Source organism: Phocoena sinus, chromosome 13, assembly GCF_008692025.1.
Source record: "Phocoena sinus isolate mPhoSin1 chromosome 13, mPhoSin1.pri, whole genome shotgun sequence".
Classification (NCBI taxonomy): Eukaryota; Metazoa; Chordata; class Mammalia; order Artiodactyla; family Phocoenidae; genus Phocoena; species Phocoena sinus.
The window spans coordinates 82482194-82507018 of record NC_045775.1 but is presented as its reverse complement, the minus strand read 5'-3'; the positions used below and the strand labels follow the sequence as shown (position 1 = coordinate 82507018).

The following is a 24825-nucleotide window of genomic DNA, read 5'->3' as shown; positions in this document are numbered from 1 at the left end:
GCAATAACTAAGAAACGTGAAAATACTTACCATTCCACTGCACACAATCACAGGTTTCTATGTGCTTTAGAAAAAAAAAAAAAGTGTCAGTAGAAGCCAGCTGGGTCAGTGGCCACCTGACTAAACATCTATGAGCCCAGACCCCTCTCACTTCCCTCTTCCCACTTCTGCCCACATCCTTCTCCTCTGACCTTTGCCGGCAGTCCCCTACCTCTCAAAACCTCCTTCTTCTGCAGCATTTCCCTTTAGAGGTGCCCTGGGAAGGACTGAGAGATGGGATGCACTCTAGCCTTTTGAATACACTTTTTAGAACAGGGGCACAGTAGGAAAGAGGGTAATCGAGACTGCAAAGTCGAGAGGGGAGACGCTGGACCTCCTGCGAGACAGTACCTTCCCTGGACCGGCACTGGTCCAGAGCTGCAGTGCCCAGACCTCTCCTGCTTGTATCAATACTATTTAATCCACACAGCACCCGCCCCCATCCCCGTGAGCCAGGCACCTTCCGCATTTTACACATGAGAAAGCTGACTCAGGTTCTTGTCCAGCACTTTCTCTTCCCACAATCCAACTTGCCCCCCCTCAAAAAACAGACACTGACACCCCGAAGCCATTACTGCGTATGCTTTGTGACACAAACCAGACTAACCCCGGCGTGAGACAATGCATATCACCCCGTCCCAACGGCAGCCAAGGCGATGTGGGAGCTGTCCTGTCACTGCTCACAGGCAACAGTGGGGCCAGCCTCCAAACAAGCCAGACGCAGACACCTGTCCACATCTGTCTCCACCTCTATCCCCTTTCCCCGCCCTCCCTCTGTAGGTCACCATATGCTGATCCGCCTTGTCAGAAGGATGGGTCAGGCGTCCAGAGTCACATTTTAAACCTCTGAAAAGTCGACATACTCCCTGCCACGGCCTCCCTCGTCTCAGCGTGGCCAGGCTGAGGACCCCCGACGTCTTCAGGGGGATCTGGCCCAGGTGCTCAAACACCACAAACAGTAAACCAGAGTGAGACCAGGAAGTTCAGACCCCTCCCTGCTGTCCTCGGGGCTCCAGCTCCACTCCCCCGGCCCACACCGCTAAAAGGCCCTTCTCGCTTCCCATCGCTGGCTCTCCTCCTGGAGTAAGCCACGCAACCCCCCCGAGGCCCCCTCCCCGGCAAAAGACCCCGTGTCCGTACATGTCCAGCGGAGCCCCCTCCTCCCCGTGCTCGACCCTCGGATTTAATACTTTTTGAAAAAAAAACCCACAGGAAGAAACAATCACACCGTGACAATACCCACACACACACGTGCAAATAACTACCTGTGGGATCAAAAAATGCTTACCCTCCCTGTAGGAAATATACTTGGATATTTTCTATTTTATTTCAAAAACATTTTTAATGCCGGTTACAATCTCAAATTGATGTCACAAACCACTGCTGTCTGAAGACACTATCCTGGACCCTCCCCAGGCCCCCTCCCCCTGGGCTGCCCTCCTTCCTGGGCCGTCAGCACTGATGCAGAGGCGCTCGGCGTGAGGCTCCCATACATCACTTTTATGTATTAGGATGAACCTTGAAAGCCGTGCAAAGTCAAGAAAATCTAGAACTACCTCAGCTCTCTAGTTCCAGGAAAGGTCTGGAACAGTGGGCTAGTCTGATCCCACGAACCACACCGTGGAGGTGGCTGTTTTACTCCACCCGAACGTGAAGGTGAGGCTGTGCCTCCAAAAGGGGACGATAAAGCAGGTCACAGCCCGCTGCCATTATAAACAGTCCCTGAGGCTGCCGTCCCTCCAGGCCCGTTCCTTCAGCATTCCCCAAGCCCCTACTAACGGCACTGCTCCCTGTTTCTTCCTAATTGAGTGAGAAGTAGCAGCACGTGCAAACCCCACACACCTGAACACGCTTAGGGCCCGGCTTAGGAAAGTGAGTCAGCAGGGCCCGCGCACCCCATCCCCGCTGGGCCAGAGAGAGAAGCTGGGGCCGGCGCTCCCAACGCGGCCCCCTTCAGTGCCGAGTCCTGCAGGGAGGGCGTGGGCCCCGCTCAGAGGGGCTGGAGAGACTGCGGGCACGGGAGCTGGGACACTCAGCTGGGCCCATACACTGCGGCAGGGGGCCAAGGAGGGCAAAGCCGCCCACAGGCTCCTTAAACACTCTGCACGCCCCTCGGTGGGGTCAGACGCTGTGGGCTGACCTCCCAACTTTTCCCTCCCGTCCGCCTATTCTGGGAACTGTCCTCTCTGGATTCCGGAAACACCAGCTCCATATCCAGCTGAGGGGGGGGGGGGGGGGGGGGGGCGTGTCTTGATTAGACTAAGGGAGCAATTCTCAAACTGGACCCTGCATCAGAATCACCTGGAAGGCTTGTTTCGCATCAGATCGCTGGGCCCCAACCCAGAGTTTCTGATTCAGTCGGTTGGTTGGGGCCTGAGGCTGCGCCTCGGACAAGTCGCAGGTGGTACTGATGCGGCGGGTCTGGGGGCCACACTCGGAGGAGCTCTCCTAAGTCAGCCGGCCCACAGCCTCCTGTTCTGGGTCCGGGGAGGCTACACGATGCTCACCGCTCCCACAGACCGGAGGGAGGACAGGCAGACGCTGTGGCTGGGGACCGGCTGGCGTGTCTCCTTCACGCAGTCCCGCGGACGCTAAGGACCATCCCATAACCGCGGGGAGGCTGACCCTGGGATGAAGCATCTAGGTCCTCGATGAAACTTCCAAACTGCTGCTAGAGTAGGACTCCGGGTCTGTGAGACAGTAAACGTCCTCATTGCTCACTCGGCAGCCAAAAGCACCCCAGCTGACCTGCCCCATAATCCATAACCCCAGGGAGACTCCTGAACTGGGCATCCTCATTTCCTAACACGACCTGTTCTCCCAGAAACACGCACCCTGCCTAAATGCATTTCTTTCGCTCTCCCAGAATGTGCACAGCAAGGTCATCCGTCTTGAAAGCTCTAATTCACGGGCTAGAGAATGCACCACTTGAAATGCAAGCAACACAGGACAGGGAAGGAAAGGAGTTCCACATCCTGGAGTGAGTGAGTTTTATCAGGCAGCTACTGTAACAGCCGCTGATGCCAGCCATTCAACGGCACTGGTGGAGGCATGGGGCAGGGGGCAGGGAGGGAGGCCGGGGGTTTCAGGAGACCTCAGAGTCCCGCCTGCAAGCATAAGAGAAGGGGCGCTGCAGGGGCTCGAGGTCAGGAGAAAGAATAGGTGTCTGAGGGACAGGCTCTGAGGAAGGGAGCTGAGGGGAGCTGGTCGCTTGGCCCCTCCAGTGGCCCCCTCCCCTCCTCCTGGAGGCCAGAGGACACCTGTCTGTTCTCCTGACCCCATTCCAGAAAATGGACACCTCCTCTTTATCCCCAGAGCATGCCCCTCCCCACCAGATACTGCCTGCCTCTGAGACCCTCCCAGGTGACCCCCACTGAGCAGACCGCACATGGAAAGGCCTGCAGTGTCTCAGCTGTCCCAGGTCAGCAGCTGTGGGCAGACAGGAAGGGCCAACTGGGCTAGCTGGCAGGCCCATGACAGGGCACAAGCAAGGTCTGTAGAGAGAGGATACAAGCACACAGCACCCAGGGGCCCTGGGTCCCCATTTCCCGGCCGGATCATGACAAAAGGGACGGTTAAGAGATTAAACCCAACCAGAAGAGGCTGCGCTAGTTCCACGCGGCCTCCCACACGTGCTTTCCATATAGACTCATCCTAAGGTACATCCCCTGGGTTTTCAGCAGGCATCAGGCACCATTGCACACACCTGACGTGTATTAACTCATTCAAGCCCCCAGCAAAGCCTCTGGGTTTGCTGCTGCCATCAGCCCAGTTTTGCGGGTGAGAAAACTGGGCACAGAAAGATGAAGCCACGCGCCCAAAGTCACACAGCCAGTTGGAGACTTACAGCAAGTTTGACTGCAGAGTCCACAATAGCTCCAGGAATAAAATAGATGGTTTTGAGAGATGTGTATGTTCACCACGCAGGACTGAGTGAAAAAGCCCTTTACTGATACAGAAACTGTTGATACTGGGGACTCCAGGTAACTGATTTTCACGTCCACGCTGACACATAAAGCATTCATTTCAAAATCCTGTGAAGGGAGCTACGTAATTTCGTGGAGACGGCACTAGATCCAGACAGACCCGGGTCTGAATCCCGGTTCAACCACTTACAATCACTTCCAGGTGGTGCCTTAATCATGCCTCGCCTCAGCCACCCCTCAACGCCACTGGCCTTCTCCCGGGACCTTGCTGAGAATGCATACGCACGCTTGGCCCAGGGCCTGGAACGTAGGGGTGCTCAGAATATGTTAGTTTCCTTCTCCTTTAGGATGAAAAATGCATCACCCTTAAAGGAGACATCAAAGGCTGCCGAGAATAAAGTCCGAAGTTACAGTACCTTCCGCAACCCAGCAAGATAACCTCGTAAGAAAAAATGGTCAAAGGGTATGAACAGACTATTCACAGAAGCTAAAATATAAACTGGCAAGAAAAGGTTTTCAATATTTTTGGTAATTTGGGAAATGTAATTTAAAAAGTAATGTCTTCTTTATCCATTAGATGGGCAAAAATTAACAAGATTTATACTCTTCAGTTCAGTGTTGGCCAAATTAAAGGGAAAAAGGCAATTCCGCACACTGACGAATGCATAGAGTGGTAAAGCTTCTTGGAAGGGGCGAGGGGGCAATGTGGCAAAGCTATCCGTTTAATATTACTCTTTAACCCAGAAATTCCACTTCGAGGGATCTAGGAGACCGAAACATTTGTGTTGACAATGATGTGGCTCACAGACTCCCCACTATTTTTAGAGCAGAACATTGGAAACAACCTAAAAGTCCATCAATAAAGGACAGTTAAGGAAATAACAGTATACCCACACTCTGGAATACAGACCAAACTTTTCATGTCAGTGCATATAGATCCCCAGGACAGAGCATTAAATTTAAAAAGTAAAGCAGAGAAAATTTTGTATGATGTGTCTCCATTTATGTTTACAATGAGAACACTTGTCCACTGAAAAGGCCTAGAAGCAGCAAGGAGCACACCTAGCACCCAGATCTGGGTTTTTCAGTATCATTCTCCACTAAAATGAACTTGGACTCTTTGGAGAAATGGCTGATTCCAGGGCTGGAAAGTACAAGCTGAGTCTTGGAGGTTTTGTGCCAGAAAGTAAAGAAGTCCTCAAAGATGATGAGGACACATCAAAAGGACAGGAGGGCCAGCTGGAAGGGGCTTCTGCAGGCCAAGTCTGGGACAATTTAAGCAGAAAAGTGGGTAATGAGCATAACAAACTATAATCTATTGCATAAAGCAGGAATTCATTCATGAGTGCAGAGACATAAACCAAAGAGTAAATGAGGGAGAAAGTAAAGTTCTTCCTTTTAGTACAATTCCAACTGATAAGCGTAGAAAGAAACATGGAATTAGAAAATCACCATCTGTCAACTATCGTAACTGATCTGGGTAAGCATCACCAATGGATTCTTAAACTAGTGGGTGAAAGTATGAGGAGGAACAGTATATTTACAGTCTCAAGGGATCTTACTATGAGATACACATTAACAACAAAGGGAAAAACGGGAACTTTCTGTGAGGGAATCTGACAGACCGGATCTTAATGAAGTGATGACAGGACCAGTGAATGGGACAGATCAACAGCATATGCCTCCCACCGTGAGACACGCTAAGACGGCCGCAGCACCGCCCCGTGCCACACCTGCCAAAAGCATAATGTGAATCTAAGCAGGAGGAAACCACGGGCAAACCCAAGGGGAGGGACATCATCCAAAACACAGGCAGTTGTCTTCAAAGATGTCGATGTCAAAGTCATGAAATACAAAGACAGGTTCAGGAACTGTTCCAGATTAAAGGAGACTAAAAGAGACAGGATGGTTTAAGGCACCACAGAATCTTGGATTTCCTTTTGCTCTAAAGTGGCCTACTGGCAAGATCTGAAAAAGACCTGTAGATTCAATAATAGCATTGCATCAACATTTAATTTCCTGATTTCTAATAATCATGCTGTTGTTTTGTAAGAGAATGTCCTTGTTTTTATGAAATACACCATAAAGTATTTAGCAGTAAAGGCGTATCAAGTCTGCAACTTAACATTAAACATTTCAGAGAAAAGTAATCACACACACACACAAATATGAGAGAGGATAAACCAAATGTCAATATTTGGAGAATCTGGGTAAAGGATATCTTGGAACACTTTGGATTATTCTTTCAACTTTTCAGTGAATCTGAAATAATATATTTTCTTAAAAAATTTTTAAGAGAGCAAGGTATGCATATGCATAGAAAAATACAGGTAAAGTCCTGGGGATTAAGTTCACAATGGTATTTTCCTTAAAAGCACAGAGAGACAAAATGAAGCAGGCCTACCCTGGTGTTACTACTGGTCTCCCTAGAATATGCTGTTCTCACAGAGCTTCTGTTCCAGGACACTGGAAAAAGCTGTTTTGAAGGACCTCTCAAGACTAGCTCGTTAACCAAGTTCCACAGAAGCAGCAACAACATAATCAAGGCTTCTTCACTGCAAATTTGTGCTATTTTTCCCTCAGTGAAAGCCACAGCATCCTGACACTGTGCGTAGCTGATGATGCCACAGGACCCTTCCTGGAATACATAATCTCTAAAGAAGTTTTTCATAAGAAACCAGGATAAAACAGTCTTGGTCCAAAGTCTCCCCCTCTACTGTGTCTTACTGGATTCTTGAAATGTTAAGCCATGGGATGGGGGTTGGGATCAGTTTGTCCCACACCCTTTTGCTTCCATTCCTTTGGTGCCCTTGCAGATTTGCTGGCTGAGGAGAATACTCCCAGGCAGGCAGCTGGCTAACGGGACTTGAACGGTCAATAGTTCTATCATACACAACCTGTCTCTCTAGAGCTTTACAGCTTACAACCTCTTATGTATATTATTTGATTTCATCCTTCCCTTAAACTGATTTTTTTTTTTTACTTACTAATGGCATTAAGTCTAACAGCAATACAACAAAATATACAGTTTCCAAAAACAATGAGTTACAATGTCTACCCTTGACTTTGCATCTAGCAGGGAGGCAGGACTTGCACCTGAGCAGATAAACACTCTGAGACAGCATAAGCCTAATGAAAAATAGCTGGATAAGTAAACTGGCTAGTGGAATTAGTACAACTAATTCTACCACTGAGCTCAGTAGAAATACAGCCCTCCTTTCTCTTTGTATTTTTCCAGCATTTATTCCTTTAAGCCCCGTCTTCAGGGCAAACCCTCCTTGTAAATGTAACTCTGGCTTGTTGTTACAGAGGCTTGTTTGCAAGACACCACAGGGAACCAGGCCTTGTGGGCTCCAGTTCGCACGCAACGCGCCCCCCGCCCCCCACCCCCGGACAGCATCACGGTCTCCTGACACCAGCCCTCCAACACAACCACACTGACCTTCCCACACAGGCACCATCATCTCAACTTTCTTCAAAGAAACCAGTGAACTGACTCTTCCAGAAGTAAACATTTCAGCAAAGGACCCCCCCCCAAACAAAGGCCCTAGCCTAAATCCAAAGACAAAATTCCTGTTAAAGAAAACCTGTTTTCAATCAAAGAAAAATTAGGCTTAATTCTAGGACAATCTATAGTTAGTCTATGCGCACTTACCAATGCCAACAGCATCTAGATTCCAAAACAAACTCAGCAAAGTAGGTTCTGTTCTCACCTTCCAGAGATGAGAAAATTGAGAACCAGAGTTAGCAACTGGCAGATTCAAGATTCACATCCAAGTCAGCCTGTTCGCTCTCCAACCCCACTGCCCACAGTCCGCCCCATCCACTGTGAACACAGATGAATCAGGCAGAATCTCACTGCAACATTCAAACTGCCACCCCACCTCCTACTCCCTCGGTTTAGATGCCCCTTTAAGGGGCAGGTGGCAAATCAAATTCGACTCTTCAGCAGCCTCTCAACACAAAACCCATTAAGTGGCAAAGCAAAAACACAAGAAGATGGGCTTTACAACCGCCTATACTTTTTTCTTATCCAGAGGAATATTTTTTTATGATCTGTCATTAGGGATGAAGTCGGGGCAGCAGGAATACATGATTATGTAATGTCACAGGGCAGGCAACAAGGGGAGGGAGAGCCGAGCCCATCACCGCTCCCTTCACCCACAAACACGTAAATTAACCGTTGACGTTTTGAGTGTTTCAATCTCCTGTGGCCTACACATTCATGACTGGCTTTTCAGGAGACAGTCACAAACCCCTGCAGATTTCCCAGGCCTCAATTCATTGACTAGCAAAGCCATAAAGAAAGAAAATATCAAAAGCAAAGATGCCAGAACTGTTGTCGGGGACGGTGGGCCGGCAGAAAAGGGAAGAGTTTGGGAGGATGGGGGCCTACACCGAGGTGTATGTTTATTTTTACCCGGTTCTGTTTACACCCGAAACACCCCGAGGCCTCAGCGTCTGGAGTCACTAGATCCAGCCCTGGAGACGCACCAAGCAGGCGCCGCGACCTGGCCTCGGGGGCGCCACGTCCCGCATCCCGGCTCCCCGCCGCCCGCTACCCTCAGCCCGAGGCGGCCCGGGGCGTCATCCTGCTAGGGGTCGCCGGGGTCTGATCATTCTCCAAAGACGCCACCACCAGGGAACCGCTAGCTGTACGATTTCCATGACAACCGCCGGCGCCTTCCGCGTCCGGCGCGCCGGGTATCGGGATGCGCGCCGCGCCCCGCCGCTCCCCGCTCCGCCCGAGGACCGTCCCGGTCCCCGGCGGCTCGCGGCCGCCGCGTCGCCCCCGGCCCGGCCCGGCCAGGCCCACCTACCTGGCGCGTCCCGGCCCGCGGCGCCCGCGCCCTGCCGTCCCGCCGTCCTCGGTCCCGCCGGGCCGCGCGCCCGAGCCCCGCAGCAGCAACGCCGCCGCTGGGTCGCAAAGTCGTGGGCTGCAGCCGGGCTCCAGGTGCTCGTCCTCTTGTCCGGGTCCGCGGCGCCCACCCCAGCCGCGAACCTGCCGCCAGCGCTGCAGCGCCAAACCCGCCGCCCAGGCTGCTGCAGCTGCTGCTACTGCTGCTGCCACTGCTGCTGCCGCTGCCGCTGCCGCCGCCGCTCAGGAGGCCACGCCGGCCCCGCCCCGGCCCCGCCCCCTCGCCGCGCATGCGCGCTCCACGAGCCCCGGTCTGGGCCGACCCCACCCGGCCGGTCCTCCTCCGCGGCTGCTCACGCAGACTTCTCTCGGCTTCCTGTAAGACCCGCTCTCAGCTGTGATCGAATCGCCTGCAAGGAGTTCTTGAACTTCTGCACTTTAATTGGACGATGGCATTTTCGCCCTCACAAATACTGAGGCTTGGAGGCCCCGACGCATCCCTGAGGAAGAAGACTCCTGAAGAGTCGCGACCCGGGAACCGCTCCGGCCGTTTGCCCTCCGGTGAGCGCGCTCCCCGGGTGCGGACTACACAGTCCCCTGGCGAAGTTTAGGAAGCTGAACATTCAGCCCAGAAACAAGCAAAAATTAAAACCATACTTTGAAGAAACAGATAAGCAAGAAGACAGAGACTGCTAACATCCTTCTAGATTGTCCTGGCATACTGTATATACATTTACAGACTCTTACCAAATATCAGCTCCTTACACCTCTCTCCCAAAGTTCTATTTTTCCATGGCGGGGTCGCCGGGCGATGTGAAATAGAAGAGTCAGAAGTTTGGGAAGAAAAATTTCACTTTAATATAACTTTAAACCTTAATATTTCTGCTTGAGCAAGGGTAATACTGGACTGAATATAAACATTCATCTTTAAATTTTGTCAGAAAAAAAATTCTTTAAAATTCTTGAATGAAAACTAATTTAATTCAATAAACCAGAACACTTCTCAGTTGGCGCTCACATCCCTCAGGTATAAAAACAAACATTTATAAATTACTTTAAAAAGAAAAGATTAACCTGTAAGAAATGAAAATTAAACAAAAATTCTCTAATATTTAGAATTAGAGCTGAGCTTCCCCATGTCACCAAAAACCAAACGCAGACAACAGTCTGGATAAAAATAAGTAAATATGAAACTTTTTAAAGTTTAATTTATTTTCTGACTTTTTAATTTCTCTTCTGAAAAGTAATTTACTAACAAAAAGCTTTCTGTTATTTCTTCAGATAAATGGATAGAAATATTGACAGAACTTTAACCCTAGTGTAAAATTAAATCCAAAATATCAAACAAACTTGTGGAAATGCAAAAATAATTTTATACCTTATTTTCTAAAACTAGGGTGACCAATATACCTGGTTTAGCTGGGACAACCCCAGTTTACATCTTTTCCCCAGCAAAATTATTAATAGGTCCCCTTTCATTCTCAAAAGTGTTCTCAAAAGTGTTCAGACAATACATTTTATGGCCATGATAACTTTAATCAAGCCAAGAGAGTTTTTCAATCACTGGCTTTAAAAAAAGGAACAAATTTAAATTCACAAACATTTAAAAATAGACATCAAAGTTAAACAATTCATTCATTTAGCATAGTAACAAACTGAATGAGAATCAGGCTTCCAATAACATTTGTCACTTGACTGTTGTGTAATTCAGGTTAATCTTATAAAGATCAATTACAATCTCAGTGCAGGAAGGAACCGGGCCCCAATTTCACTGCAGAATGAACATTATCAAGAGAAAAAGGAGCCAGGTTTGTCGGTAAATATGGTACTGTGCATTCCCTAAGCATCACAACATGATAGAAGAAAGTATCCTAGAAGTGTGCTTGTGGGAAAATATCCCCATCCTTCAGAAACTCTCAGCATGTGAAACCCAAACAACAGCATTGATATCCTCTCAGAACTTGCTAGAAATGCAAGTTCCCAGGCTCCATGCCAGACCTGCTGAATCAGAAACTCTGAAAGTGGGGCCAAGCAATCTGTGTTTTAACAAGCCCTCCAGGGATTCTGATAAACGTGTGGACCTAGATTGTCTGTATACAATAAGTAAGCTGACTTAGATCATCTATATATGATAATTAAGAGCTAAGCAGTGCTGTTTTGGGGACTCGAAACAACCTACATGAGAATTTCTTTGGGGATCATTAAACATAATACATTTACATGTGTTTTCACTGGAGAATATACGTAGCCTGGAAAACTAACAGCCCTGCTGCCATAGTAGCTGTGAAAACCAGTGGCCTCGCAAAAAAGGAGGCACAAAAAAGCTTTTGGAGTGCCTCATAACGCCCTATCCCCAAGGAGTTTTCACTATGTGACTGGCCTGGCAGCTTAATGGAGAAGCTCCGTTCTCAGGGCTTGTCTTTAATTGACCTGACTCAGTGCTTATTTGGTGCAGTTGGCCCTATCCACAGAGCATTTGGTGAAAGCAATCGGCAACAATTATTTAACAGGGCAACTGCCTAAGGTGGTGATACCAGGTGGAGCTAGCAAGAGACTCACCAATTAAAAGCAAAGAATGGGGGAACTTTGGAAAGACCTGACATATTTCTTGGAATCCAAAAGGACACACATGTGTACAACTATGCACATGTCCAGGAAAGACTTAAGAAGGCCATAATTTCTCACTTCTGGCTGACCTTGAGGCTTTGAGCAAGCAAGAAATGAAGGCTCAGGCAGAGTTGTAAATCGCCTGCCCGAACACTGAAGACATGCCTCAACATACACACACAGCCCCTTCATAAAGACATGCTGAGGGCTTCCCTGGTGGCGCAGTGGTTAAGCATCTGCCTACTAATGCAGGGGACATGGGTTCGAGCCCTGGTTCAGGAAGATCCCACATGCCACAGAGCAACTAAGCTCGTGTGCCACAACTACTGAGCCCGTGTGCCTAGAACCGGTGCTCCACAACAAGAGAAGCCACCGCAATGAGAAGTCCATGCACCGCAACGAAGAGTAGCCCCCGCTCACCACAACTAGAGAAAGCCCATGCGCAGCAACAAAGACCCATTGCAGCCAAAAATAAACAAATATTTTTTTTAAAAAAAGAAGACATATTCATCGCAGCATTTGAGACTATCTTTGTATAATAGTTAGCCAATATACACAAAGAATATCAATAAAAAGACAGGAATTAAGCTAACCAAGCAAGGACTTCAGTGGCTACAAATGACACAGAATAAAGGCTTTATAGAATTATCCCAAGAGAGACACTAAACAAACAAAAGGCCCTCTTCTCTTTCCCTGGGGTAGAGGGAAATTTGATTTCCAGAATTGCCACATTATGTAATTTAAAATGTCCAGTTTCAAACAAAAAGTTTAAGCATAAAGAAACAGGAAAGGACAGAGGCTAAAAGGTAGTCAATAGAATGTCTGTGAGAAAACACAAATGTTATACCTACTAGACAAAGACTTTAAATCAGTTATCATAAACATGTGCAAAGAACCAAAGGAAATCACGTATCAAAAGCTAACGGAGGGCTTCCCTGGTGGCGCAGTGGTTGAGAATCTGCCTGCCAATGCAGGGGACACAGGTTCGAGCCCTGGTCTAGGAAGATCCCACATGCCACAGAGCAACTGGGCCCATGAGCCACAATTACTGAGCCTGCACGTCTGGAGCCTGTGCTCCACAGAGAACAAGAGAGGCAGCGACAGTGAGAGGCCCGCACACCACGATGAAGAGTGGCCCCCACTTGCCACAACTAGAGAAAGCCCTCGCACAGAAACGAAGACCCAACACAGGCATAAATAAATAAATTAATTTTTTAAAAAAAGCTAAAGGAAAGTATGAGAGCAACAAAAAGAGAATATCAAAAAGAGATGGGAATTATAAAAAAAGAACCAAACATAAATCCTATATTTAAAAGGTATAATAACTGAAATGAAAAATCTGTTAGAGGGGTATAACAGCAGGATTGGGCTGGCAGAAGAAAGAATTACATTTGAAAATAGGTCAATTGATATAGCCTAGTCTGAGGAACATAAAGCAAAAAGAATAAAGAAACATGAACAGAGGCTCAGAGATCTGTGGGACACCATCGACTATATCAACAGACACATGATGGAAGTCCCAGACAGAGAGGAGAGAGAAAGGTATAGAAAGAATATTTTTTTTTTACATCTTTATTGGAGTATAATTGCTTTACAATGGTGTCAGAAAGAATATTTGAAGAAATAATGGCTAAAAATTTCCCAGTATGATGAAAAACACTAATTTACACATCCAAGAAGTTCAATAAACTCCAACTAGCATAAACTCAAGTAGATTCACCCTAGACACAGCATCATCAAACTATCAAAGGCCAAAGATGAAAAAAAAAGCCAAAGATGGAAGGAATCTTGAAAGCACCAAGAGAGAAGCAACTCATAAAGTACAAGGGATCCTCAACAAAATTAACAGCTGTTTTCTCATCAGAAATCATGGAAAGGGACTTCGCTGGTGGCACTGTGATTAAGAATCTGCCTGCCAATGCAGGGGACACAGGTTCGAACCCTGGTCCAGGAAGATCCCACATGCTGCAGAGCAACTAAGCCCATGTACCACAACTACTGAGCCCAAGCTCTGAAGCCTGCAAGCCACAACTACTGAAGCCTGTGTGCCTACAGCCCGTGCTCCGCAACAAGAGAAGCCACTGCAATGAGAAGCCTGCGCACCACAATGAAGAGCAGCCCCTGCTCGCCACAACTAGAGAAAGCCTGCACACAGCAATGAAGACCCGATGCAGCCAAAAATAAACAAATAGATAAATTTATTTTTTAAAAAAAGAAGTCATGGAGGTCAGAAGAAAGTAAAATAGCATAATCACAGTGCTGAAAGGAAAAGGCTGTAAACCTAGAGTTCTATATTCAGCAAAACTCTCTTTCAAAAATGAAGGAGAATAAGATATTCTCAAATAAACAAAAACTGAGAGAATTCACTGCTAGCAGACCCATCCTATAAGAAATAATAAAGGCAATCCTTCAGGCTGAAATGAAAGGACACTAAAGAATAACTCAAATTCACACAAATAAATAAAAACTAAAGGTAAATACAAAGGTAAAAATCAGTTTGAAATGCTTTTCTTCTCTCTGATTTAAAAGATATCTGCATAAAACAATCAATATAAATCCATGTTGATGGGCTCATAATATAAAAAGGATACAATGTGTATAATAATAATAGCACAAAGGAGTGGGGAGAAAACAGCTTAATTGGGGTGAAGTTTGTATATACCACTGAAATTAACTTGTTATTAATACAAACTAGATTGATTTAAGTTAATTAAGATGATAATTTAATTCCCAGGGCAAACACTAACTGCAGATATACACAGATATAGATATAAATATAAACATTAAAAGAAAGAAGGGAATTAAAATATCAGTAGTATACTAAAACATACATATTTACCACAAAAGAAGCAGTAACAGAGGAAGAGAGGAACAAAAAGGACATAAAATATGTGGAAAACAAAGAGCAAAATGGCAGATATAAGTCCTACCTTATCACAAGTTATATTAAATATAAATAAATGAAATGCTCCAATTAAAAGGCAGAGATTGGCAGATGGATTTTTTTTAAAAAAAGAAGAACATGACTGAACTATGTGCTGTCTACAGAAACAAAATTTAAAGGTACAAATAGGTCAATGGTAAAATGATGGACAAAAGTATACCATAGAAACAGTAAACAACAGAGGGCTACTGTGGTTATACTAATATCAGACAAAACAAACTTTGAAACAAAAAAACTATTACTACAGACAAAGAGGGACACTTTCTAAGAGGGTCAGTTAATCAGGAAGATACAATAAAGACGATGCATCCAAAAAAGAGACCCAAATTACAGGAGACAACACGGACAGAGTTTAAGTAAGAGGTGGACAGTGTAATAGTAATAGTTAAAGATGTCAATACTCTACTTTAAATAATGCATAAAACAATGAGGCAGAAGATCAAGGAAAGAGAAGACTTGAACAACACTATAAACCAACTAGACTTAACGTATATCCATAGAATACTCCACCCAACAATATCAGAACATACATACATACTGCTCAGTTATTTATGAAATGTTTTCCAGGATAGACTGGTAGGCCATTAAAAAGTCTCAATAAATTATAAAGGATTGAAATCATATAAAGTATGTTCTCTGACCCCAGTGTTACTAAAATAGAAATCAACAACAAAAGGAAATTACAAGTAGGTAGAAATTAAACAACACAGCCCTCAATAACCGGGGGGTCAAAAAGAACTCAAAAGGGAAGTGAGAAAACATTTTCAGAAAAATTACAGTGAAAACTCAACATACCAAAACTTTTGGAATGCAGCTAAAGCAATGCTAAGAGGAAAATTTATGGCTGGAAACACCTATATTAAAAAAAAAAAAAAAAAAGACCTAAAATTAGTAACCTAACCTTTCTCCTTAAGAAATTAGAAGAATAACAATCCTCCCGCCCAAGAAAAGCACAAGAAAGGAAATAATAATGATCAGAATTGAAACAAATGAAATACAGAATAGAAAATATAGAAAGATCAATAAAACCAAAAGTCAGTTACTTGAAAACACTAACGATTTTGACAAACCTTTAACTAGATTGGCCAAGAAAAAAAGGAGAGAGAAGATTCAAATTACTAGAATTAGGAGTGAGAGAGGAGATATCACTACTGACCATGCATCAATAACAAGGATTATAAAGGAAAACTCTGAACAATTTTATCTTAACAAGCTACAAAACCTAGATGAAATTGAGAAATTCTTAGAAAGAAGCAAATGAGACAAACTCAAAAGAAGTAGAAAATCTGTATAGACCTATAATAAGAAAACAATTTTTAATTAATAACTTTAAAGCATTCCATTAAAAAAATCCTCAGGCCCAGATGTCTTCACTAATGAATTTTAACAAATATTTTAAAAATTCTTTACAAACTCTTACAGAAATTAGAAGAGGAGGAAACACTTCCAAACTCTTTCTATGAGGTCTGTGTTACTCAAATACCATAAACAGACACAGACATTAGAATAAAGGAAAACTCCAAATCTATATTCCTTATGAATATACACAAAAATCCTCCCCCCAAAATACTAGCATACTGAATCTAGTAATATATGGAAAATGTTATACACCGTGACCAAGAGAGATTTATCCCAGGAATATAAATTTAGTTTAACATCTGAAAACCAATTAAGGGAAAACATCATATTAATAAGTAGCAAAACACACATGATTTGACAAAATTCAACACCCAAAACTCAACGAACTAGGAATAAAAGAGAACTTCCTCAAACTGACAAAGAACATTTTTGAAAACCCAGAGCTAACATTATATTTGATGAAAGATAGGATGTTTTACCTCTAAGATCAGGAATAAGACAAAGATGTCCCCTCTTTCCACTTACATGCAACATTGTATTGGAGGTTCCACTTAGGGAAAGGAGAAAAAAAAAAGACATCCAGACTGAAGAGGAAGAGGTAAAACTCTCTCTATTTGCAGATAGTGTCATCCTGTATATAAAAAAGCCTAAGGAATCAATTAAAAAAAAAAATAGAATAACCCAGTTCAGCAAGGATGCAGGATATAAGATCAATATTTTTACAAACTAGCAATGAACAATCCAAATGTGAAATTAATAAAACTCCACTTATTATAAACTCCATTTATAATAGCACCAAAATAATAAAATACTTAGGAATATATTTAACAAAGTTCAAGACTTGTGTACTGAAAATCCAAAACATTGTTCAAAGAAATTAAAGAAAACCTAAATAAATAGAAATATACCCCACGTTCATGGATCAGAAGACTTAATATTTATAAGATGGCAATATTCCCCCCAAATGATCTTCAATTCAACATAATCCCTATCAAAATCCCAGCTAGCTTCTTTGCAGAAATTGACAAGTTGATCTAAAAATGTATATGGAAATGGAAAAAACTGAGATAGTCAAAACAATCTTGAAAAAGGAAAACAAAGTTGGAGGTCTTATTCTGACTAATTTCAAAACTTACTAAAAAGCTACATAGTGAAGATACCATGGTACTGGCATAAGGATAGACATGAATTGGGAGTCCAGAAATAAACCCTTATGTTTGTGATTTATTGATTTTATTGATGCCAAAACAATTTAGCTGGGTAAAGAATAACCTGTTAAACAAATGGTCCTGGGACAACTGGGTATGTACAGGCAAAAAATGACATTGGATTCTTACTTCACACTATATACGAAAATTAACTCAAAGTGGATCACAGACTTAAAAGTAAAAGCTAATACTGTAAAATTATCAGAAGAAAACATAAGAATACGTCTCTTTGGACTTGGACTAGGGGGTGATTCCTTAGATGTGACACCACAAGTACAAGCAACAACAACCAAAAATAGATAATTTGGGCTTTACCAAAATCAAAACCTTTTGTGCTTCAAAGGGTAACATCAAGAAAGTGAAGACAACCCACAGAATGGGAGAAAACATTTCAAAATCATATATATTTAGGGCTTCCCTGGTGGCGCAGTGGTTGAGAGTCCGCCTGCCGATGCAGGGGACGCGGGTTCATGCCCCAGTTTGGGAGGATCCCACATGCCGTGTAGCGGCTGGGCCCGTGAGCCATGGCCGCTGAGCCTGCGCGTCTGTGCTCCGCAACGGGAGAGGCCCGGGTACCGCAAAGAAAAAAAAAAATCATATATATTTAAGGAACTTTTATCCACAATACGTAAAGGACATTTACAACTCAGCAATTAAAAGACAAATAACCCAAGTGAAAATGGGCAAAAGATCCAAACAGACATTTCTCCTGAGAAGATATATGAATGGCCAATAAGTATATGGAAAGATGCTCAACCTCATTAGCCATCAAGGAAATGCAAATCAAAACCACCATGAGGTACCACTTCACAGCCTCTAAGATGACCAAGACTTAAAAAGTCAGATAATAACAAGTGTTGGCAAATATGTGGTAAATTGTAACACTCGTACATTGCTGGTAGTATTGTAAAATGGAGCAGCCACTTTAACAATTTTTGAGTTTTTTTTTTTTTTTTTTTTTTGGTCGCACCACATGGCTTGTGGGATCTTAGTTCCCAGATCAAACCTGGGCCCACAGCAGTGAAAGCACTAACCACTGGACAGCAAGGGAATTCCCAAAACTGTTAAACATAAAGTTACCATATGACCCATCAATTCCACTCCTAGGTATGTAATGAAGAGAATTGAAAACATATCCATGAATAAACGTTTACAGGATTGTTCATAGCAGCACTATTCATAAGGGCCAAAAAGTAGAAACAACCCAAAGTTCATCGACTGAATGAATGGATAAATGTGGAATATTGTTCACAATAAAAAGGAATGAAGTATTGATACATGCTATGATGGATAAACCTTAATAATATGCTAAATGAAATAATCCAGTTACAAAGGGCCACACATTGTATGATTCCATTTATATAATATTTCCAGAATAGGCAAGTCCATAGAGACAAAGGTAAATATGTAGTTTCCAGGAACTGGGAGGAGGGGAGGATGGGGAGTGTTTGTTAATAGGTAAAGTGATCTTTTAGGGATGATTAAAATATTCTGGATTTAGATGGTGGTGATGGCTGCACAGTTCTGTGCATATACAAAAACCCATTGAATCGTACACTCCAAAAGGGTAATTTTTATGGTATGTGAATTTATATCTCAAAAAAAAACTGTTATTTAAAAAAGCAAATAGGGTATTATTATGTTGGGGATCTTCAAAAGACTGTCCTGAAATTCAATAATTTGCTAGAAGGACCCACAGGACCCCGAGGTTGTTATACTCAAGGTTACCGTTTATTGCAGTGAAAGGATGCAGAACAAAACCAGCAAAGGGAAAAGGCACATGGGACAAAGTCCCGAGGAAATCAGGCACACGTGGACTCTCTCAACGGCGTGGCGCAAGTTGCACTTAATTCCTCCAGCAACGACATGTGTGAAGTGTTGCCAACTTGGAAAGCTCACGTGAGCCTGAATGTCAAGGGTTTATATTGGAGGTCAGTCATGCACCTGCATGACTAGCCTCAGTCACTGAAGTCTAGACCCCTAGACCGAAAGCAAGTATACAGTTTAAATCAAACTGTTGGTATAAAATTTCCCAGAGTAAAGTACACGCAATGAACCTCAGCAATATTCTGTAATGATGACCAGGGCTGGTATGGAATCCTCACAACCTTAGGTGAACCTTTAAGGTAAGTGAGATACAGAATAGCATGATTTCTTTAACTTCAACGAACTGTGAAGGGATATAAAAGCTAAGGTACTTCATTATTCTTCAGTACTGAAAAGAAGTTGTTTGTTCTTCTACTGTAATTAGTAATCAGAATAAAAGTAATTACTATCATGTCAAACTTTTTCAAGCATTTCATATTTTTCACTCGTGCTTTCTGTAGTAAAAACCTATTGTTTCTGCTTGCTCTGAATCCCTTTTTCTTTTTGAGGAGAGGTCCATCTCTCGTCCAATGAGACTCTGATGGGTGCTATCAATTACAGTGCAATGAGGACAGGCATATGGCCCAGGCCTGGTTGATCATGGGACGTCATCCCTTTTTCCACAGGAGCTGTTCTAATTCGAGGGCAGGTGTTCCAGAGGAGACAAGAGACCTTCTGTGGGACCTGATTAGTGGACCCTAGAAAAGGTTATCTCTCTTCCTTTTGGATCACAGACCTTAAGGATGTGTGCTTTGGGCAGACACTGGCCTCTTTCCCATTATGTAGAGAGGGCCAGACTGAAAACGAGGTCAGGAAGCAGAGAAAAACAGTCAAGGGATGGAGGCAAGGGAAGGAGCCCTGGCAGCATAATCCCAGGCTCTGGATCCATCTATGCCTAATGAGTGATATTAATGTTTTGAGGTTACTTCAGTGATTCAGTGCAAGGGAAGCATTTCTTCTCCAAGGAATCAAACACAATTTATTTTAAAATTAGATAGAAAAAAATGAACAAAATGAGTGTTTTAACCTACAATTTCCAGATAGAAAAAAGCGAACAAAATGAGTGTTTTAACCTACAATTTCCAGATAGAAAAAAACGAACAAAATGAGTGTTTTAACCTACACTTTCCAGATAGAAATTTTCTCACCAAGCTCTGTGTTGTCAGTTACATCCATCCCCCTGACAGCCATCATAATATTCTCAAAGGGTGTACAAATTGTGTCATTTGGTCAAAAATCAAGCTTGAAAATAACAGTATTTCCAATCTTTGCTCTTAGAACGATTCTCAAAACACAAATTATCTATTTTTCCTTTTGCTGGTGATGCTTTTGGTTTCATATCTGAAAGACCATTGCCTACTAAAAGGTCACAAAAATGTTTGCCTTTGTTTTTTTCTAAGAGTTTTATAGTTTTAATTCTTTCGTTGAAGTATTTGACCCATTTTGAGTTCAATTTTTTTTCTAGTATGAGGCAGGGGTACGATTTCATTCTTTTTCTTTTAAATAGCCATTTGTCTTGGTACTATTTGTTTAACTGACAATTCTTTCTCCCATTGAATTGCCTTGGCATCCTTGCCAAAAACCAATTGGCTGTAAATGTGATGGCTTATTTCTGGATTCTCAGTTCTATTCCATTGATGTCTATCCTTATTCTAGTGCCACAATGCCTTGATTTGTAGTAAATCTTGAAATCAGGAAGTGTGGGTCGTGCAATTTTGTTCTTTTTCAAGACTTCATTGGCTCTTCTGGGTCTCCTGTACTTCCAAATGAACTTTAGGAGCCACTTCTTAATTTCTTCAAAGAATCCAGCTGGAATTTCATTAGGGAATATGTTGAAACTATAGGTAAATTCAAGGAATATTACCCTCTTAAAATATTAAGTCTTTTGATCCATGAACATGGGATATCTTTCCACTTACTTAGGTCTTTTTAAATTTCTTTCAATAATGTTTTCTAGTTTTCAGTGTATGAGGTTTGCACTCTTTGGTTACATTTATTCCTATTTTACTCTTTTTATAATATCATAATAGTTTTCTTAATTTCATTTCTGGTTTGTTCATTCCTACTGTATGGAAATAGTAGATTTTTGTATATTCATCTTGTATTCTGCAACACTGCTGAACCCATTTGTTAGTTCTTATAGATTTTTATTAGATCCCTTCATTTTCTATATATAAGATTATGCCATCTGTCTACAGAGACTTCTTCCTTTCTTTCCAATCTAAATGCCCTTTATTTGTTACTTTGTTTGCTTGTTTACTGCCTAATTGTGCTTGCTAGAACCTCCATTACAATGTTGAATAGAAATGGAGCACTTGAATATGTTACTAAACTGTCTCCATTATGTATTACGAGGAGCCAGCTGTTAATCTTATTGGGATTTCCTTGCATGTGACAAGTCACATTCTCCTGCCGCTTTCAAGATTTTCCCTTTGTCTTTTATTTTTAGTATTTTTACTCTGATGTGTTTGGATCTCATTGGATTTATTCTATTTGGAGTTGGTTAATCTTCTTGAATGTGTAGATCCCTTTTTGCTCCTCTCTCCCTCGCTGGTCCTTCTGTTATTGCCATTAAGTGTATATTAGCGTGTTTCATGGCATCCCATATTTCTCATGGTGCTGTTTATTTTTCCTCATTCTTTATTCCCTCTGTTCTTTGGACTGCATAATCTCTGTTGCTCTATCTTCAAGTTTGCTGATTCTTTCTTCTGCCAGTTCGCATTTACAGTCAAGCCCCTCTAGTGAATCTTTCATGCCAATTACTATACTTTTCAACCCTAGAATTTTCATTTGATTTTTTAAATAATTTCTGTCTCTTTATGGATATTCTTTTTTAAAAAAATATTTATCTTTATTTTGGCTGCACTGGGTCTTAGTTGTGGCACTCGAGATCTTCGCTGAGGCATGCAGGATCTTTAGTTGAGGCATGCGGACTCTTATTTACTGCATGCATGCAGGATCTAGTTCCCCGACCAGGGATCGAACCCGGGCCCCCTGCATTGGGAGCACGGAATCTTACCCACTGGACCACCAGGGAAGTCCCTGATATTCTTTATTTCATGAAACATTGTCATAATCTTTTTTCATTTCTTTTTCTTCTTTTTTTTTTTTTTAAATTTCAGCCCCAAAGTTTATTCCTGACCACCTAATTCCTGAATCTCTGGACTGATTTGGTAATTTGCCTCAGAGCAATCTGGTTTTCATTTTGTTTTTTGGCTCAAGTCTAGGATTTTAATTTTGGTGTTTGTTTGGGGACCCTGAAGATTTCCTTTACTTTCCAAAGGGCCAACACTACATTATAATCATTATTATTATTTTTTGGCCATGCCATGCAGCTTGTGGATCTTAGTTCCCTGACCAGGGATCAAACCTGGGCCCCTGGCAGTGGAAGCATGGAGTCCTAACCACTGGACCACCAGGGAACTCCCTTTTTTAACCTCTTTAAAACATGGCTTCCATTCTTTGAATAGGTTTGTAATGATAGGTCTGAAGTCTTTGTCTGTTGAGTACAATCCAGGCTCTCTCCTAGGCAGTTGCTATTGCCTGTCTTTTTTGTTTGTTTTCCCGTGTATGGGCCCCACTTCCCTGTTTCTTTGCATATAGGAACTGAGAGGAACAGCTCCTTAACAGCTCCCTAGATGTAGGACATGCTAGTGTCTTGTTACTTCTTTCAAAACCTGAGGCTGAGAGAACTTTTGGTTTCATTTAGTCTTCCATCTTCAGGATTCTGTGAAGAGAGTGGATTTTGATCATACTTCTCCTTTTTGATACTGGCTCCCTCCTTTGATTGCTTTTCTCCTGGCTAGTACAATTGGATGAGTCTGGGATTGTCTCACCTTGCAGGCCCTCAAGGTGGGCCCCTGCTTTAGAAGCACCTTCTCTTCCTAAGTGTGGGCTTCCTCCAGAACCTTCCATTCTTTGCCTCTTCCTATAGCATTGCTTCCCAAACACTTTTACTCCATGGCATACAGAAAACATATTTTCCAGGATCCTGGGGTAATGAAAGAAAGCCTCTTGCAGCTGGAGGTAAACATCTTAGGGATTCTGGCCTCCCAGACCCCATCAGGGAAGTGTCTCCAGCATATCAGTTGAGCATCTCTGCTCTAGGCCAAGATAAAAGTGTTAGATGTAGGAAAAAGGGACAGAGAGGCTTCTCAGTCTGATTTTGGTGTCAGCCTTGGGCCAGAAGTCCAGAATGGATCAATTAAGCCTGTAAGCATCTAGGTTCATTCCCCACCCTTCAGGGACTGACCCCGGAAAACTACACCTCCTCGGTTCCTTTGCCAACTGATTTCTGGCTGGGTTTCCCCAATGGCATGCACTGTCAGGAAACAGAGGAGCAGGAGGAAAGGAGAATCTAGGCATCCCCTATCTCCCTTGACCAGAGTTTGTCACGTTTGCATCATTGGCTGCATCTCCTTGGTCAGCCCAGCTCCCTTTGTGCAGTCCTTACTGTGTTTCCAGCTCCCATTAGACAACTCTGGCCCCTGGGCTCTGGTAATTCCACCACCTCCTAACGTCCCTTCAGCTTTTGGGCTCTCTGCTAATCTCTGGGTTGCCGTATGTTTGGGTTTTTAACAACTCTATCATGTAACTAGTTCCTCTATCAAATTCTCTCCATTGAGTATCTGTTGTGGGCTGTTTTGCTGACTGCACCCTCCTGACAGCTTACGTATGGCCTTCCAAATACCCCTAGCTGCTAAAAAGAAAGAACAGGCACTGACTGACCTTCTTCACTGTGCAGGGCTCTTCCTCATAAATCTCATAAGCAGCAGTGGGCAGCTGGTCCAGAATTTGGGATCCTGAGTCCTGGCCAAATATCACCTCCCTACGGCTAATAAAGAGACAGAACAAAGCTTTGGGGCAGCTCCTTCCCTTGTCTGCCTGACAATCCCCTACTCATCCTTTAAGGTCTTAAATATTATCACTTCTTGAGCCGTCGTTTTTTTCTTCCAACTTCCTCAAGACTGAATCAGTTCCTCTCTCATCTGTATTTCCAAAACAAGCATACAGAAATGTACTATAGCAACTTTGGGCATTATAGTCACACACAGATCTACTTCCCCTATTAGTCAGCAAGTTCACTGAGGGCAGGGACCTGGTCTCACTCAACCCTATGTTAGGGCCTCACTCAGCTCACAACGCCTGGTACATAGCATGCATTCAACAATTTTCTTTCTAGAAATTCTTTAACTTGGCTGCATATCAGGATCATCTGGAGACCTTTTAAAAATTGTAGCTGTGCAGGCTCTACCCCAAGACCAATTAAATCAGAATCACTGAGGATGGGGCCCAAGCACTGGGATTTTTAAAAGCCTTCCTGGGTGACTTTTTTAAATTGAAATATAGTCGACTTACAACGTTGTGGCAATCTCTGCTGTACAGCAAAGTGAGTCGGTTATACACACATAGACGTTCTTGTTTTTATATTCTTTTCCGTGATGGTTTATCACAGGATATTGAATATAGTTCCCTGTGCTCTACAGTAGGACCTTGTTGTTTATCCATCCTATATATAATTGTTTACATCTGCTAATCCAAAATCCCAGTCCTTTCCTCCCCAATCCCCCTCCCCCTTGGCAACCACAAGTCTGTTCTCTATGTCTGTGAGTCTGTTTCTGTTTTGTAGATAGGTTCATTTGTGCCGTATTTTAGACTCCACGTGTAAGTGATATCATATGGTCTTTGTCTCTTTCTGACATACTTCCCTTAGTATGATAATCTCTGGTTGCATCCACGTTGCTGCCTCCTGGGTGATTTTAATGTGCAGCTACTGTTGCAAACCACTGGTTTAACTCATTACTTCACCTTACCACACTTGCTCTTGCTGCAGAGTCCTGCCATAAAATCAGCTTCTCCTGAAATTTAATTCAATTCAGCAAATATCTTTGAGCACCCATTCTGTGCCAGCCATTGTGGAGACCGACCCTTGCTACGCAAAGTGTGTTTTGTGAACCAGCAGCGCTAGAATCATCAGGGAACTTGTTACAAATGCAGAATCTCAGGCTCCATCCCAGA

At 43.3% G+C, this 24825-nt stretch overlaps 1 protein-coding gene across 20 annotated transcripts in view; it reads right to left on the bottom strand.

Annotated features, from left to right (window-relative positions):
* Positions 1 to 23586, bottom strand: part of INPP4A (inositol polyphosphate-4-phosphatase type I A) — a 163550-nt gene extending 139964 nt beyond the window's left edge. For 19 of the 20 annotated variants that reach the window (XR_004352944.1, XR_004352954.1, XR_004352955.1 and 16 more), the window contains exon 1: positions 8786 to 9050. The gene's annotated coding sequence lies outside the window, so the exon portion shown is untranslated. Of the gene's footprint in view, positions 1 to 8785; positions 9051 to 23535 lie in introns of those variants that run through there. The other variant, XM_032653347.1, reaches the window with a different exon arrangement.
* Between the last annotated feature and the right edge of the window lie 1239 nt (positions 23587 to 24825).